The sequence below is a fragment of the Meriones unguiculatus genome, chromosome 1 (genome assembly GCF_030254825.1).
Source record: "Meriones unguiculatus strain TT.TT164.6M chromosome 1, Bangor_MerUng_6.1, whole genome shotgun sequence".
Lineage (NCBI taxonomy): Eukaryota > Metazoa > Chordata > Mammalia > Rodentia > Muridae > Meriones > Meriones unguiculatus.
This window is the reverse complement of record NC_083349.1, coordinates 96,184,703-96,197,461: the sequence shown is the minus strand read 5'-3', so window position 1 is coordinate 96,197,461 and position 12,759 is coordinate 96,184,703. Positions and strand designations below refer to the sequence as shown.

Here is a 12,759-nt window from a genome sequence, read left to right as displayed (position 1 = left end):
CGCTTGGCTGTGAGTCTCAGCACCTGATTGGATCAGCTGCTCAGGTTAGGCTCCAGTCTGTAGCGTAGCGGAGTATCATTAATGGTGTCAGGGGTTGGCTCTCTTGCATGGGGTGGATTCCAGGCTGAGCCAGGCGTTGGTTGGACATTCCCTCAGTCTCTGCTCTACCTTTACCTCTGCACATCTTGTAAGCAGGGTAAATTTGGGGTCGAAGGTTATGTAGGTGGGTTGAAGGTGGCCTCCTCAGTCTCCACGACCCCTGCTGCTAGAAGGCTCAGCTAGAAACATTCCTTGTAGCCTACGCTGGCTGTCACAGGACTCCAGTTTGTCTCAGTGAGGCCTCAGTGAGGCCATTGGTTTCCCTTTTCTCTCCAAGCCCTCTCACCTCACCTCCACACATTCCCCACTTCTGATGCCCCCCGTTTCCCTTCCCACACCCTCTCCTACCCAGTTCACTCTCTATGTACACTTTTGATGTCTATTCTGTCTCCCCATCTGAGTGAGAGTCAAGCACCGCCCCCTCCCTTGGGTTTTCCTTGTTACTTAGCTTTTATGGGTCTGTGAATTACAGTACGGTGATCCTGTAATATATGACTAATATCCATTTATAAGTGGATACATACCATGTGTGTCTTTCTAGGTCTGGGCTACTTCCCTGGACCTTCCTTTCTAGGTCCATCCATTTGCCTACAAATTTCGTGATTTCCTTGTTTTTAATAGCTGAGTGGTGCAGGCCTTCTGGTGTTGGTCTCCTTGGTTTGCCTGTGGTGTATATGCAAGATTAGAGTCTCACAACAGCATAATGCAGCCATGATCATTCAGGCCTTTACAGCCATTGAAGCAGGACAGTCTCCCCAAGCATGGTTGGCTACCATGAAAAAGCTAAAATGTTATGCTCAGGATGCGAGGCTAAGCACTGCACTCAGGGTCAGCCACTTTCGACCCAGAGAAGAGCAAGTCTGATTGCATGCGGGTTGATGCCCCAGGTCCCACCTCTGAGAAAAAGGTATTGGAATGGTCTGATGCTCTTTGGGTGGATGACACCTAAATGAACATCGGTACAAAGTCCCAATTTATTTCTAATATCAGAGATCAGACCTCTACTCTTGCCTGATGCGTCTAAAACAAAAAGGGGGAACTGTAGAGAGCTGCGTAATGCCGCGCCTTAAAGATGGAGCTGGTTTCTGCCTTCCACCTTCCCGATGGTGAGTGCTCTCTGTCACAAACAACTCCACATTTGGCTAAGGCTGAGGATCTGGCTTGCTTCCATGTATGTGGACCTATCTGTATTGCCCACATGGCACACTGGGGTTGGCTACCCAGAGGCTATTTAAGCTGTGGGCTGGCTTTCCCCAGGGTCAGATGATTGTTCAAGGTTCCTGAATAAACTGCATTGAAAAAAAAAGAAGTTAAATAAAAAATTTAAAAAAAAAAAATAGCTGAGTGGTATTCCATTGTGTAAATGTACCACAATTTCTTTATCCATTTTTGGTTGAGGGACATCTAAAAACAGATACACTAAATCTATTAGAAGAGAAAGTGGGTAAGAGCCTTGAATTCATTGGCACAGGAGACAACTTCCTGAACAGAATACCAACAGCTCAGGCTCTAAGATCAACAATTAATAAATGGGACCTCATGAAATTTAAAAGCTTCTGTTGGGCAAAGAACATTGTCAATGGAATGAAACAACAGCCTACAGAGAAAAAGATCTTCCCCAACCCCTCATCTGACAGAGGGCTAATATCCAAACAATATAAAGAACTCAGGAAATTAAATACCAACAAACCAAATAATGCAATTTTAAAATGGGGTACAGAACAAAAAAGAGAGTTCTCCACAGAGGAATCTCTAATAGTCAAGAAGCACTTAAAGAAATGTTCAATGTCCTTAGTCATCAGGGAAATGCAAATCAAAACGACTCTGAGATTCCACCTTACACCCATCAGAATGGCTAAGACCAACAACTCAAGTGACAACACATGCTGGAAAGGAGGTGGAGAAAGGAGAACACTCTTCTATTGCTGGTGGGAGTGTAAACTTGTACAACCACTTTGGAAATCAATCTAGCAGTTTCTTAGAAAACTGAAAATAGTGCTACCTCAAGACCCAGTTATTCCACTACTGGACTTTTACCCAAAAGATGCACCACCATACCACAAGGACATTTGTTCAGCTATGTTCACAGAGGCTTTATTGGTAGTATCCAGAAACTGGGAACAACCCAGATGTCCCTCAGTCAAAGAATACATTTGATGAAGAATACATTTTTTATTTTCAAGAAGTCTTTTCTTTTTTTAAAGTGCAACAAGGCATTTTGTCCTGGTGTCTCACGTGTGTCTGGTTGCCTACTCATAGAGAATGAGTGCCTAGGGTAGTGCACATTTTACTGTAATTCTAGTGCTTGTGAGTCTATGACAGGAAGAGCTTGAACTCAAGGCCAAATTAGGCGACACTGCAGCAGGTCTCCAGACCTTAGCACAATGGTTGCCATGTTGGAGACCCCATTTCAACCTTAAAACCCAACATGTAACCCAACACCTGCCAAAACAGCAACGGAGACCTAGTCCATGGTTCTGGGATACAGAAAAGTCCCAAAACCTTTTTTTTTGACCTCTGTAGTTTTGCTTCTTGCTAACTATTTTCACTAACTGAAATGTGTCTACTAGGATGTGGGTTTTGTACGTAACAGACAAAGAAAGGTGAGGCTTGGGGGTGTGAGATTTGGCAGCATCAAGTTCCCTGTGCCGTTGCCAACCAGCCATACAGACTTTCTCTTCAGCTTTCAGAATGTCTGTGTGTCCTCTGGTGGACTTAACTCGAAACAACATGATAAGATCTTGTCTCAGGCTTTCCTCACCCCCCAAACTATAGTGGGTACTGTGCTTCACACCAATCACATCTAGATGCAAATACATACACATGCAGGGACAGTAAACATTGCTCCATCTCTGCAAACAGTGGCTACAAATATCCTGGGGCCTTCTGGGTATATTCAGGAACTGGAAGCTGGTGAGAAGCAAGGAAATGGGCACTTAGGCTTGTCACTAAGGTTAATCTCCTTTGTCAGCTTGACTGGTTTTAGAATCACCATGGAAACATGTCTCTGGGTGTCTAGGTGAGGGTGCTTTTAGAACCAAAAGTTGAAGAAGAGCCACAGCACCACAGGCCAGGGTCTGGACCGGATAAAAGGAGGGAAGTAGGCTGAGCGCATGTATCGTTCTTTGCTCCCTAAGGATGTAGTTTGGCCAGCCCCCTCACACTCCAGCCACCATTCCCTCCCCACACAGATGGACTGTTTCCCCTTGACCTGCAAGTGATCTTCTCTCCTTAAGCTGCTTGTTGTAGGGGTATTTTGGCCACAGCAATGAGAAAAGTAACTAACTCATCACTTCTGTACAGATGGCAGGAAGTTTTCCCAGTTCACAGGTTTGAATCTGGGATGGGATGCCCCCCCCATGCCAGATCCATGTTTTGAGTTCTTATTCTCCATATAGTGAGGCTGTTTTAGGTACATGGTTTTGGTGTTTATTCCTTACAAAGTAGGGCTGTTTGGGGGTTACCTTTCAAGTTCCTATTCTCCACACAGTAGGGCTGTTTGGGGTCCACATAACGAGTTCTTATTCTCCAAGTAGACCTCTAAGATCAGGCCATTGTAGACTGCACAGGCCCTACTTCTTATCCTCCTCGGAAAAGTTTTTCTCCTGTTCCTTTGTCCACGCCTTTCCTCCTACGGTGACAGACTAAAATCTCTCTGAAACCGTAAGCCAAAATAAATCCTTTCTCCTGCAACCATCTCCTGTCCAGCATTTTGTCATGGCAACAAGGAAAGTAACCACTGCAGTTTGTTTGCTCTCGATCTTGTCCACTCCACACCTCCTGTCAGTGCTACTGTCTCTGCTACCCTCCTTGCATGTAGACTTCATGACATTCTCATCCCTGTGGCTGCACAACCCATAAGGCTTTCTAACACAGGGCACAGCCCCCTTCTACCAGGATACACCACAGCACAAATGGAAGATACAAGTCTAGAGCATGAACAGTGTTAACCTGTGAAAGTTTGGAGTGGCAGGACACATAGTGGTTGCTGTCAAGGGTCACGCCTGCATACTACCTCTCCAACTGGTAGGAACAGGAGGAGCTCTCTTTCTTTGGGTCACCATCTATCTTCTCATGTGATTGTCCTTGGACCGTGTGATGTCAAACAGCTGGTTTGACTGGATGAGACCACCCTATTTGGTGTTTTGTAGAGACAGATGCCCCCCACCCCACCACACCCCACTCTCTCCCCAATGCTGCCACCCAAGCCCTGGGACACGGCTTACAGGCCAAGGAACATGGCTCCATTTTCTCCAAGGCAAGCTGAAGTTTGGTGGTTCATTTGAGAGGTTTAGATTTTGCAGACCTGTAGACTATGCTCTCAGAGGCTTCAGGGTAGGTCAGGGTAAGAGAAAAGGCAGCCAAACCAAACCTAGACTGGAGGCCCTAGAAATAGGAATTTGGTAACAGAGTCCCAAAGGCACATGGATGTAAAAAGCCAGGTGCTTCTGACTGTTTATGGGTGCAGCTGTGATCTGGGCCAATCCCAGGGTGGCGGCGGGAAACTACTGTACAGAGCAAGGCTGTAAGAGAAACCAAGTCCCAGGCAGAGAAAGGGCTAGCAGTCTGGTCCTGCACAAGCATCACTCAGCAGAGGACATTCAGATATTGGCGGTCCCCTTAGAAATGCCAGTAACTTTGGTTCCTATGCATCGAATGCCACATCTTGTTTGTCCTACCCTTGGGCTAAGTCTTGCCTGCATTCCCCCCATCGAGGTTATAATGTATTTCAACCAAGGAAGCACCTGAGTCTGGGTGATATTTGTGCAGGGTGATTTGAGAAAGCAACTGTCAGTTTCCTAGTCTTTGTCTTGCACTGTGAGGGCCAAAAGGGATCTTTTGTTTGATATTCTGTGATGACGAACTCTCAGCAAAGGCTTGTTCTCTGACGCGCTGATATGCAAACACCAGACGGCTGGAAGCATTGTCTCTAACAGCTTCCCCATGTTTGCCCAGTTACCAGAAGGAGCCCTAGTTCACACACTCTTGTTAATCCACCAGTGGCCTCTGTTCTTCATCTCTTTCTGTCTCCTTCCATTTGCCCCACTCAGAGTTTATCCATCACAGGCTCTCCAAATGACAGACACGCTTGCTCTTCAACTTTCATGTCATGTGTTTGCAAAATAATAATAATTTAAATTCTCCTTATTTTTTCTTCACAATTTATTCATTATAAATCCCCATTGAAGTCCCCTCCCTCAACTTCCCCAGTCCCACCCTTTCTCCCTCTTCCCCTAGTCCACGGAGAGAGGGAGTTCTCCACTACAGCCATCTTCCCATAGCTTGTTAAGTCTCATCAGGACTGCTTGGATGCTCTTCCTCCGTCGCCTGGTGAGGCTGCATCAGCAGGGACGAGTGATCAGAGAGCAGTCAACTGAGTTCATGGTAGAGGCAGCCCTTGATCCCCTCACTCAGAGATCCACATGGAGACTGAGCTGCCAATTGGCCACATCTGAGCAGTGGGTCTAGGTCCTCTCCATGCGTGGTCCTCCGCTGGTGCATCATTCTCTGCAGGACCTGCAGACCTAAAGAGGCTAAATACTAAGGAGGACCCTGGGGAGGATGCTTAGATCTCATTCAGAATGGGAAACAGGATAGACACCAGAGGCTGTGAAGAGAGGAAACAGGATGGGAACATGCTATAGAGGGTCCTCTGAAAGGATTCACCCAACAAGGGATCAAAGCAGATGCTGAGATTCAAGGCCAAACTTTGGGGAGAGCACAGGGAGCCTTACAGAGGAAGAGAGAGGTGGGATTAGAAGGACATGGAAGGGACAGGAGTCCCACAAGGAGACCAACAAAATTCGCCTTATTTTTAAAGACTTGATTACAACTTACCGTCATTTCCTACTGAATCGCTTTCTTGTAGACTTTAATAGTTACCATATACCAAGAGAAAATGCCATCTCCAAGAATAAATTTGTCTTCCACTCAATGTATTCCTCCCATATTTATACCATGGAAATTTGAACAAGTATAATAATATGACAGTCTGCCTGTTTCCTTCCTTGAGTTTTGCCTTATAAATCTTCACACTCTAAGATCATACCCACCAGTCTAAATCAGCAGAGAATGCACTCCCCTTGCCTGTGAGTGGTTCTTGCAATTTAAAAAAGGTCCTGATAAAACTTCAAAAATAATGTTCACACAATGCGGTGGTTTGAATAGAATGGCTCCCATAGGCTTCTATTTGAATGTTTGGTTCCCGGCTGGTGGAACTATTGGGAAGGATTAGTGGATGTGGCCTTGTCGGAAGAGGTGTGTCACTCGAGGCAGTCGGAGGTTTCAAAAGGGCAGCCACTGCCAGTTCTCTGTCTCCTCCCTCCTCTTCCCTCTCTCTCCACGTTGTTGTCTCAACATGTAGGCTCTTAGCTACAACTCAAGCACCACGCCTGCCTGCTGCCATGTTCCCCACCTGGTGCTCCCCGACTCTCACTCTCTGAAACTGTAAGCAAGCCCCCAAAATAAACTTCTTCCCCATGTTACCTTGCTCATGATGGTGTTTTTATGGAATAGAAAAGTAAGACGCATAATATTTAAATCTAACAGTATGAAGCTGCAAGAAACCCCTCTTCAAAGGACTGCACGGCAAGGGTCTCAGAGGCCTTCTAGTCCAAGCGGTCCTGTTTCGCCAGAATCAAGACCCGGGACTTCTTTCTGCTCAGTCTTTTCATTTCACTTAGTTACTCCCATGAGAAAAAAAGCTGCAGGATTGTGCCTGTGACTAGAAAGAAACAGACAACAACAACAACAACAACAAAATCAACTGTGATGAAAGGAAACTGTCCAAGATTCGGTAAGAAAAAAATGCCCTTTTCTAGGGAGGCTCATTGGGGAAAGGGTTGTTCTCCGTCCTCATTTCACTGCTATAACCACCAGCGCATGCACACTCTCCACACTCATGCTCACACCCACAGGAAGCACAATCTCTGATCCCTGCATCTGAGCTGTGATTTGGGAACTGCTGGTGAGGACAGGCTTGGTGCACAGAGAATGAGAAAGCAGAAAAAACTTTAGCCAGGCAGTGGTGCCACACACCCTTAATTCTTGCACTCAGGAGACAGAGACAGACAGATCTCTGTGAGTTCAAGGCTAGCCTGGTCTACAAAGTGAGTTCCAGAATAGCCAGGGCTACACAGAAACTCTGTCTCGGGGAACAATAACAAAAATAAAACAAAAGAACACCTCATCAAACAGCTGCTTCAATGCGGGCTTTGCATCCCCAAGCCTTCAGACAGTCCTTGAGCTTCAGTTTCTGAATGGCAATCACACTGAGGACTTTTCATAGGTCAAGAAGTTTGCTGTCGGGGCTGCACAGATGGCTCAATGGTTCAGAGCACTGGCTCTTCTTCCTGAGGACCAAATTTCAACTCCCAGCATCCATATGGCACCTCACAGTGGTTTGTAACTCCAGTTCCAAAGGATCCAATGCCCTCTTCTGACCTCAGGCTCCAGGCATGCACCTAGAGCACAGACATGCATGCAGGCAAAACACCCACACACATGAAGTAATAATGTTAGAAAATAAACTTGCTATCTCTCTCAAGGACAGGCAGCCTCCCGCCCCTTCTCTTCCCTTTGAAGTGGCATCCAAACCCCTGTGGTTTCACTGCCTGGTGGGGACCGCTTCTCACAGCATCTGTAAGCAGTTAATTCTCCAAACGGGAGATGAGCACCACAACTGTAAAAAATTTTAAAAATACACACTGGAAAAATATTACTCCAACAAAAGCAGAAATGGTGAGCCCATGTGAGTGAGCAGTGGGTGGCACTGGGGCCGGGCAGTGGATCCAGGCTCACAGGTCACAGTGAATCCTCTCTGCTGGGCCACATGGGCCCTTTGGAGAGTGATCCAGCTCCGAGAGGAGAAGCCAAGGCCTGGGCAGGCTGTGAGTGAGCATCTATGGCAGAGGAGGAGCCCAGAGCTTTCTGGGCTACAGTAAGCCTCCTTTTTATATGGATAGATTATTTGGCTTTTACTCTTTTAGAAAACATATGGCCCCTCACTTCTTGACTGTTGCCTTTAAGCCCTACTTTGGGACCATGTGAAAGAGACTCCCATGCTGGCCCCTAACCATATATACGTATGTACGTACACACACACACACACACACACACACACACACACACGCACACACACACACACTCCAGTTCCAAAGCTAGATGAGAAAGAAGCTTCAGGAAACCATGATATTATAGGAGCCAAGGTCAGAGCAAAACTGATGAAAATCGAGATATGTGCTTGTCCAGCTTCTCTCACTTGTGAAATAGCATGACCAAATTTGAGAACCTCGTGTCCAGCAGCAAAAGAAACCCAGGTCACTGTAACTAAAGGGAGTTGTGGAGAAGTTGGGGCAAGCGAGGCGGGAGACCCAGATGTACCCACATTCTGCCCTTGCCCGTTCCTGCCAGCATAATCACGGTGCCTCAGATCTGGCAGCAGAATGAGGGCGGTGTACATCCCCAGCATGGACACAGCTCAGAATTGGCATTATGAACACGGTAGCTGTTCAGGTGTTGATCAAAATGGAGGAAATACGAGAAACCAGCAGCACACTGCGGACAGCTGCCTGGTAAACTCTTGTCGCTGTTCAGCTACCAAGGGAGTGTGACACTCTACCAGACAACTGTCAAACTCTTCCCCGGGAGATGGTTTTCCGTAGTGAGGCTCCAAATGACAAAGCCTGGACCATTCCAGAAGGAGTGGAAAGTTGTGGGTCTGGAGAAGGAGGTGCGGCAGAGGGGCCATGCCCCACTGCGAATGCCATGGGGAGTCACGGAGGAGCGCTCGGGCGTTGCTGCCACAAGAAGGCGCTGCTGCCCCATCACCAGCCGCGGGCCTGCTGGAAAATGAAAGGTCCACGATTTTCAGCAGCTCCAGTGGGTTTCACTCCAGCTTCACGGTACCCTAACTCCCAGTCTCTTCCTTTCATCTTTGTGGAGTCCCTCCCGGTCACCCTGAGAAGGGACTCGGGGATCACTGGAGAGTCCCACTCTTGCAAGCTTTTCCTTGACAGTTAATTAGCACAGCTTGGCAACCGAGTCTGTAGCTGATGGAGGCCCTGGGTAGGGAGTTTCAGATCCCTCTTGACTTACTTCCCAACTGCTCCCCACATGTGAGTCCAGGTACCAGAAGGGGTGCTGGCAGGAAGGCTTCTCTATCTACAGATCGCTGACAGGGTCCGCTCCAGCAGAGGGCCAGCCCAGGTGGCCCTGGAGTCCTGGTTCAGGTCTAAGTGTTGCCCTGCCCCCTGCCGCCTCCTGAAAGCTCTTTTCCGCAAATGCAAACTGAGGTCGTACTGGAATGATAAGGCACAATGTCGGGGTCCACTTACAACGGCACCAGGATAGACAGACATACGTAAGGACCCAGACGTTGAGCTCTGTCATTGTATGCTCCTAGGCCCGTTCCCCACAAGCAAACCCGGTTCTGTCAGAGGCCAAGCAGCTGTCGTCTAGCATCAGTGCTTACTTGCCTGCATTCAGACACCCTGACGAATTCTATACTCTCCTTGGCTTCTCCATTTTCAGTTCCCTTCCTCAGGCGCCAGCACCCTCATACTGCCCATTTCAGACTACGGTTTAATAGGTATTAGCTGCAGCCCAAGCCTCCAGTGAAGACTCGGAAACCTGTCTCTCCCAAGTTCTAATCACCTCTGAGGATGGAACCGCCACAAACGGAGATTCTCCCAAAAGACAAATAGTGATCTGGTCTCACTCCGTAAAAGACATAAATGAGGCCCGGACAAAGAGCCAGGTGTGCTGGGATCTTATAATGGTTCCCAATTCGGATGTCTGGACTGCGAGTGTGCTAGGTCAGACCAGAGGAACTCAGGCAGCAGTTCTTATGGGCAATCATGAGGTCTGGACCCCGGAGATAAGAAGAGACACCAGCAGAGTCTGGGAATGGAAGGGACCCTGCACTGTCCATCTTTTAAAGAATCAAAATGGGGTCCGTTAAGTAGTCAAGGAAACAGACTCTGGACTGGGCCTCCTAGGCTGGATGGAGGCCTAACATTTCTGTTGGGTGTGGTCAATCGCCTCAGAAGGCAGGCTCACCTTAAACCTTGCTAAAGAGTTAAGTGGAATGACTTTTCCTTTAGTGGCATCACTGCCCCTTTCCTGTGCCAAATTCCTGATCTGGCAGCATGGTCCCTAGGAGCCACCGTAAGTTTGAGGCGAGTCTGCCAGCCTTTCTGAGGCCTAAAACAGAAAGATACAACTTTTCCTTTCCCTCTTCCTCCCCACACACCCCCATCCTCCCATCCCTCCGTCTCTTTCTCTCTGACGCTGGCCAGAACCCAAATATGCTTTTTCTGATGCTTTGGGCTTCTTTACCCTTTCTCTGAAGCCCATCCCACACCCTTCACCATATAGCTGCTTGTCCACCATGCACCTGACCTCAGTGCCTGCTTCAGGGGTCCGGGTCCTACCCCACTCCCAACCCCTTCTCTCCTCCACCCTCCTCCTCTGGGAAGCTGCTGAGGACTTATGCACTGGAATAATTTCTTTTAAAGCCCTAATAGAATTGTCCTGGGGGTTCTGTTTGATTCCATTCATTAACTCCTTTTGTTAATGAGATAAAGATCCATCAGAAGGGACCCTGGTTTCCCCTGTATCACATCTCCAGCGGAAGTCCTCGGCAAACAGAGGACAGCTTCAGCCTCCCATAGCCCCAGCTTCAACTGAAGAGAGCTAAATCATTAGACAAGACCATGATCAGACAGCAGGTGGGTGGGGGAGGAGGTCCTCTGTAGATGCCTTTGGGGTGGGAACGGGGAGGAAATTCTGAAAGACAGGCTGCCTCTGACACACCCAGTCCTCACCTGGAGTGGAGTAAAGAAGAAGGGGAGTGCACCCGGGAGCCTGCGAGTGCAGGAGCCTCTGGATCCATGTCTGAAGAGGACAGTCTAATGCCAGCTTGGAGCGGAGCTAACACCCTCATCTCTGAGGTCTAACTGGAGCACAGTAGCTGCTGGGTGAAAACAAGAGAACAGATTTGGGCCTCACCTCCCTCCAGGGCTTGCTGAGACTCCACACCCCTTTCCTGCCAGGTCAGGACTGACTCGGAGTGGGGCCAGGTGTGCTGGTGGAAGGACATCCAGGGGAAATGGCCCACCAAGGTCCTCCAGCCACTGGGCGCTAATGGAAGGTGTAGAGTGTCGTTGGTGTAGGCCAGTCTTGTGGCTGTGGGCACAAGCACAAATTGCCTGCTCTGGGGACAGCTCTGCTACCCAATCACCCCAGAAAGGGGCTGTCAGTCTTGAACTCACAGAAAAATCAAAGACATTTGGGGAGTGGCTAGACGGTTCCTCCTAGTGGATGTCAGTTGAACCAAAGCCCAACATTTGCAATTGGGATTCAGAGATAACACCAACCTCACAGAGGAAGGTGGGTCCAGTCTACAACGCCTCGAAACACACCCCTGACTGCTTTTTCTAACACCAGCATTTTACAAAGGAGACCAAGACATAACCATATCTTGATAAAAGTATTAAAAAGAAACTCAACTTATGGCCCATAAGATAGTTTAGAGGGTAAAGATGCCTGTTATCAAGTCTGAGAACTTGACTTAATTATTTTTCTTTTTTCTTTTTTTTTTTTTTTTGGTTTATTGAGACAAGAATTTTCTTTTTTAATTTAATTTATTTATTTATTACAATTTATTCACTTTGTATCCCTGCTAGAGCCCCCTCCCTCATCTCCTCCCAGTCCAACCCTCCCTCCCTCTCTCCCTCTTCTCCCCCTATGCCCCTCCCCAAGTCCACTGATAAGGGAGGACCTCCTCCCCTTCTATCTGACCCTAGTCTATCAAGTCACATCAGGGCTGGCTGCATCATCTTCTTCTGTGGCCTGACAAAGCTTCACACACACCCTCCTTCAGGGGGAGGTGATCAAAGAACCAGCCACTGAGTTCATGTCAGAGACAGCCCCTGAGACAGGGATTTTTTGTGTAGCCCTGGCTGTCCTGGACTCTCTTTGTAGACCAGACTGGCCTCAAACTCACAGAGGTCTGCCTGCCTCCCTGACTGCTGGGATTACAGGTGTGCAACCACCACCATGCCCAGCTGAGAACTTGAATTAATTTTAAATCATCAGAGCAAACTTCAGGGGGGAGGAACAGGCCCCCACCAGTCAGTACATGCCTCCTGAGGTCAGGCTCCACCTGACCATGCCTGGCACTCACTGAAGAGCCCTCAGACTCATTCTCAATTCATGAGCAGCTCAAACAAGCTTATCTTTTTTAGTTGTTTTCTGTCATGAGATATTAAAAGCAGCTGACAAAAATAGGAGGAATAAACGCTAAACTATTGATGGTGGCCAGTATGTTAAGAACTAGAAAAAGATAGTTAACTATAAAACTCATGGTAGAATATGCCATGCAAATTAGAGCCTTCCACAACCAAGAACCCCAAGTCATTTTCATGGAAGAACAAATCAGTAGCTATCATAATCCAGCTGATCTGAGGGTACTGCTATGTGCCCAGATTACTTTTTTAAAACAAAAATGGACGCATCATAAACACACTTACAAATTGATGATGATGACAATGGTGAAGATGATGCTCTCCTTTACTTGTCTTTTTTACTCCAAGTGTTATTCCCCAGTGTCCAGTGAGTAGTTTCCCATAATCCTCAGCTCAAGATCCATGCCTGTGC

At 47.7% G+C, this 12,759-nt stretch overlaps 1 pseudogene; it reads left to right on the top strand.

Annotated features, from left to right (window-relative positions):
* LOC132652716 (phosphomannomutase 1-like) overlaps positions 1 to 8,953 on the top strand; it is a 78,764-nt pseudogene extending 69,811 nt beyond the window's left edge.
* Positions 8,954 to 12,759: the final 3,806 nt, after the last annotated feature.